The sequence below is a fragment of the Somniosus microcephalus genome, chromosome 21 (genome assembly GCF_052327205.1).
Source record: "Somniosus microcephalus isolate GS21.2 chromosome 21, FLI_Smic_1.0, whole genome shotgun sequence".
Lineage (NCBI taxonomy): Eukaryota > Metazoa > Chordata > Chondrichthyes > Squaliformes > Somniosidae > Somniosus > Somniosus microcephalus.
Genome location: NC_141007.1, coordinates 62304972 through 62310971, shown reverse-complemented (window position 1 = coordinate 62310971; position 6000 = coordinate 62304972). Strand labels below are relative to the sequence as shown.

At 44.9% G+C, this 6000-nt stretch overlaps 1 long non-coding RNA gene across 1 annotated transcript in view; it reads right to left on the bottom strand.

The window, feature by feature from the left end:
• Positions 1-282: 282 nt before the first annotated feature.
• The window catches only part of LOC147102868 (uncharacterized), a 28430-nt gene continuing 22712 nt past the window's right edge, over positions 283-6000 (bottom strand). Inside the window, exon 2 of the long non-coding RNA XR_015073181.1 lies at positions 283-543. This is a non-coding gene — a long non-coding RNA (uncharacterized LOC147102868). The remainder of the gene's footprint in view (positions 544-6000) is intronic.

The window sequence follows — 6000 nt, the reverse complement described above, 5'->3', positions numbered from 1 at the left end:
TTGAAATGTTATGCTTGGAACGGGAACTTTATACAATGGGAATGAATGGGAAGTGGTTTTTATATGTTGGAATTTGACACTTGGATCAGATGGCGATTGGATCGGCTGTGCATTTATCTGGAATCCACTATAACACATTTGCTTTGATGAAATGTTAACTGTAACTGTGTCCAGAGATCATATTTTCCTGGCAGATGCTAAGATATTTTAGCAGCTGCTATACGGCGGTATGCAAGGGTGTGTTTGTATTGTAGTCATCACAATACGAAAGAAATGGAATGCTACTGTGGCAACATCTTTAATAAGACAAAATGACTGTGGACAGTACAATTTAGCATTTAGAGGGATAGGGTTTTGTTTTTCAAGAGATCTTCCATTGAAAGATGTGAAATCAGGCCATCTCACGTTAGCTTGCACTGCAAAATATCTATCAACTCTTGTTCCCAAATGATGGAACTAGGGCGGTCCTTCGCTTTAGTGAGAAATGTAAAGTCCTCTATCTCTGAGAGTCTTGCAGTGAATTTGAAGATTCCACTATCAGTTCTGCATTGAAAGAAAACTAAACAGTTTAGTTATGGTTTTTACTTTGTTCTAGTAGAGACACATTTACATGCCATACATTTTACCGATATAATATGCAGCATTACAGATCTACTGAGTTTATTATTGACTAAGCAATCTAGGGGCATTGTCCAGAATGCCTTGTTTACTATCCAAAGGGACCTAGATAGTCTTGGTGAGACCATGCAGTCAGCCATGAGGAAAATGTCCTTTTCCCCCCCTTTCAGTGCTCTGTCTGCAGACGAGTAGCTGGCACCTACAAGTAGATGCCAACAACTAATGGTTTAAAAAGAGGACTTCAACGACAGGACACTGAGACTCAGCCTGTGCCTGATTTCAGAGAGCCCTTGCCGCAATACTATTGATTGCATTTCTTAAAGGTGGTCATTCCTTAACTGTGATGGAGTCACTGTGTGCCCCATTATCAGGAGGTGATCCCTCCACTCATGCCAGATTGGAAGTCCCCAGGCAAATGTACTGTTTTCCACGATAACTAGAAGAGGAGCGTAGAGGACAACACTACAAGAAGAGGTATGGAGGAAGGTCCATGGAGGGAGGTCCATGGAGGGAGGTCCATGGAGGGAGGTCCATGGAGGGAGGTCCATGGAGGAAGCTCCATGGAGGGAGGTCCATGGAGGGAGGTCCATGTAGGGAGCTCCATGGAGGGAGGTCCATGGAGGGAGGTCTATGGAGGGAGTCCATGGAGGGAGATCCATGGAGGGAGGTCCATGTAGGGAGCTCCATGGAGGGAGGTCTATGGAGGGAGCTCCATGGAGGGAGGTCCATGGAGGGAGGTCCATGGAGGGAGTCCATGGAGGGAGGTCCATGGAGGGAGGTCCATGGAGGGAGGTCCATGTAGGGAGGTCCATGTAGGGAGGTCCATGGAGGGAGGTCCATGGAGGGAGGTCTATGGAGGGAGTCCATGGCGGGAGCTCCATGGAGGGAGGTCCATGGAAGGAGGTCCATTTAGGGAGCTCCATGGAGGGAGGTCCATGTAGGGAGGTCCATGGAGGGAGCTCCATGGAGGGAGGTCCATGGAGGGAGGTCCATTTAGGGAGCTCCATGGAGGGAGGTCCATGGAGGGAGGTCCATGGAGGGAGCTCCATGGAGGGAGGTCCATGTAGTACACATAATAGGCAAATTCAGCACATATTCAAAAAAGGCAGCAAATTGATTTATGTCACCATCTTTAGTTTTGCCACCTCTATAACCTGTTCTTTTCACTGTGTATTGATGTTCAGATATTGGAAATGGATGCTGTAGTAACAACAGGACAAAGGCTAGCTGTTTGATGGCAGGCAAGTTATTTCATTCTGCAATTGCTGGAAATAAACCTGTGTAATCTTCCAGAGGATGCATGGCTCGTGCGATGGATGAGTACTAACAATGTGATATCAGCTAGATCAGTGAGTGACATATCTTACTTTGTGGAGGGGGGGGGGGCCTGCAATACTGTACAGACATATGCATTGCCGATGTAAGTGCCGTACGGTGATCTTCAAATTAACAGCAGAGAAACAGGCCATTCGGCCCAACTGGCCTGTGCCGGTGTTTATGCTCCACATGAGCCTTCTCCCACCCTACTTCATCTTACCCTATCTGCATATCCTTCTACTCCTTTCTCCCTCTTGTTCTTATCAAGCTTCCCCTTAAAGGCATCTATACTATTCGTCTCAACCTCTTGTATATGCATGGCAAATATTGCAGCATACAGATAGTGGGGAAAGATATTCATGCGTCAAGAATGCACGCTAATATTAAAGTGTTCTCTGCTATCCCTTGTGTGTCTTCACAGGTGAAAGTTCCAATAATCCAGTTGTTCCATACACTCCTCAGTCACAGGATAGGCAGAGTTCACTTGATGAAGGTCACTATGCTGCTGGTGAGGGCTGCAGCCTGTCACCACAGGGTGCTTCACAGAAGTTCGGGAGGTGCTGCCAGAGACCGAGCCTCTTTGCAATCCTCGTTGGAGGTAGGATGAATTCTGAAGATTTATTAGCCTAGAAATGACTGTATATGTGCTAACAAACACTAATCCATTCCTGTGACATTCCTCTGGCCATTATTTTAATGATGTTAACCTGCTATTGTAAATGGGTTGACACCACTGTTAAATTGTAGTTAGAGGAATGTCATTATCCGCTAATATTGGAAAGAATCATTCCTTTGTTATTGTCTCCTTTGAACCGTCCCCCAAATCCTTTGGATCTTGCTGAGGCCTGTTCATCTACAGGATAAAAGGTTAGAATGTAGATTCGTTTCTTCTGATGTCATCAATCTCATGATTCTATTTTTAAAAATGTAGCAAATTATTATTTTGTTTTTTAAAAGAGAATATGAAACTCTCTCTGGAGCTAAAGAAATAATAAAAATATTTTATTTGATTCTGAGTCACTTAGAGAAAAAAAACATTCCCTTTTGTCTGCTGTTTCCTAGAAGTTATACAATCTGGGTCAAACATCTGCTCCCTTTTCATCCTTGGTGCCAGTACTAGTAAGAGGAGATGGAGTAAAATGTCTCGTGTTGGAAAACCTGACTCACTGCAGAAACCTGTTACAGGGTCGAGGCTGATGGGGAGCACTGTCATTGCGGCAATGACATTTTGAAAAATATTTCCTTGTGGCAGTTCCATGCAGCAGCGCTATTTTCCTAAAGAATTCCATGTAAGGTTAACCAAAGGTGAAACAAGCGGAGAATTCACTGGTGGATTAAAACCATATTCTGTTGGCAAGGCAATTGTCAGGAGAGAAACAAACCAGTATTAACTGGACTTTATTGTGAACAAATTACGATTCTACTGCTCACAAGCAGTGTTTATTCATCTTAATTTTCAAAGATATTCATTTGAATGATTGAAAACAATTGACCAAACATCTTTGGAAATAAACCAAGCGAACAGTCCAGTTGAGGGGTGGGTGGGGGGGGGTGGGGGGGAGGGATTTCTTCAAAGCGATCACTAAATTTGTGTTGTTCTGCAATCATTTCTTTCAGCATTTTCAAGGCTTACTTAAGTACAGTACTGCTGTTCCACAAAGATATTTATATCCCCTGTATTTCTGCGAATGTCTCTTGTGGAGAAATTGTAACTGCAACATATTTTTAGTTGAGAACTTGGACATATTGCCAGGACTTGTTAGCGAAAAAAACTCTTTTTTTTGGAATTGCCCCTACTGCCATCCTGGCTGACCAGGGATAGAACATAGGACTTCTCAGATCTCTCCGGCTCAGCTCATCGATGTCTATAACCGCTGCTCTTCTGCAGGTTATGTCAAATCATTTGCATCTCCTCCCTCTTGTACTTTTGTGTTCACACTTGCTCCACCCCAAATGTCAAGCCTCACATGATATTGAAGCGGTTAGAACACCTGGACAGGCCTTTTAGGAGTTTTGTAATCTAAAGTCTGTGGATGTTTGGCAGCAACCTTCATCGTCGCGAGCAGTGGAAAACATAGCTGGGCGAAGTGGCAGGCAGACCTCCTCCAGTGAAACGCTGTTAAATGCACCATTTGGATTAACCTCCTTCTTATAGCAGAAACCCAGATAATAATGCAAAGAATGTTCTGTGCAACCCGTAGGCTGCCAGCGCTTTCATGCAAAAGTAATTTTGCTGAGGTATTTGTTTACTCTGCGGAAAGGTATATAGGCAGTTGCAAAAACAGTTGATGTAATGCAGGTGTCAGCCATGGCTCAGCTCATAGCACTCTCACCTCACACAAAATCCAGGCTGACACTCCAGTGGTGTACTGAGGGAGTGCTGCACTGTCGGAGGTGCCGTCTTTTGGATGAGATGTTAAACCGAGGCCCCGTCTGTCCTCTCAGGTGGACGTAAAAAACCACATGGCACTATTTTCGAAGAAGAGCAGGTGTGCCGGTCAATATTTATCCCCCAACCAACATCACTAAAACATATTATCTGGTCATTATCTCAGTGTTGTTTGTGGGAGCTTGCTGTGCGCTATTTGGCTGCTGCGTTTCCTACATTACAACAGTGGCTACACTTCAAAAGTACTTGATTGCCTGTAAAGCGCTATGGGAGGTCCTACTGTCGTGAAAGGCGCTATATGAATATAAGACTTTCTTTTTCCTCATCTCATACGGCACAAGAGGAGCAAGTGCAGCTTGTATCGCCACGCATGCACGCACGCACGCATGCACGCACACACACACACACACACACACACACACACACACACACACAATAGCAGCTATTAAACACATTTACAACTTGGACAGAGTGATAAGAAATAAGAGCAGGAGTAGGCCATATGGCCCCTCGAGCCTGCTCCGCCATTCAATAAGATCATGGCTGATCATCGACCTCAACTCCACTTTCCCGCCCAAACTCCATATCCCTTGATTCCCCTAGAGTCCAACAATCTATCGATCTCAGCCTTGAATATACTCAAAGACTCAGCATTCACAGCCCTCTGGGCAGAGAATTCTAAAGATTCACAACCCTCTGAGTGAAGAAATTCCTCCTCATCTCAGTCTTAAATGCCCTACCCCTTATCCTGAGACTGTGACCCCAAGTTCGAGACACTCCAGCCAGGGGAAACAACCTCTCAGCATCTACCCTGTCAATCCCCTTCAGAATCTTATATATTTCAATGAGATCACCTCTCATTCTTCTAAACGCCAGAGAGTATAGGCCCATTCTACACAATCTCTCATCTATGATCACACTTCATAGAGGGTAAACCAAAATGCATGGGGGCGATTTTGGTACAATGCACAGATCGGGAGGCTGGTGAGCAGGGGATCTGCTCCACTCACCCGCTCGAATTTAGTGCTTCGGTTTCATTTACATTGACGAGATGAGCTGCCACTGCTGACTGTGCCACAAATAAAGAACAAACTCCAATTTATATAGTTCCTTTCATGACATCCCAAAGTGCTTTACAGAGAATGAAGTACTTTTGAATTATGTAATGCATAAAATGCAGCAGACAATTTGCAGACAGTAAGATCCTATTAAAAGCAATGAGACAACTGATTAGATTATCTGTTGGTTGAGGGATAAATGTTGGTCAGGATACCAGGAGAAATCCCCTGCTTTTCTTTTAATAGTGCCATGGGATCTTTTACATCCACCTGTGATGGCAGACAGGGTCTCGGTTTAATGTCCTGTCCAAATGGCAGCACATCTGACAGTGCAGCACTCCCTCAGTACTGTATTAAAGGGCTGGATTTTACCAGCCCTGAGGAGGCGGGTTTGGAGGCGGGACTGCTGGGAAAGTCAAAAAGAATGGGAGCGGGACCCGAACCTGCTCTCAACCCACCTCCATACAATCTTCCCGGGAGTCGGGTCCCTGATTTGCGCAGGGACCCGACTCCTAGCAGCGGGAAGAGGATTATAGCCACTTAACTGCCTGTTAACAAGTAGTTAACAGGCAGTTAAGAGGCTTTTCCAAATTTTTCAACTGCTGCTGAGGGCTTCCC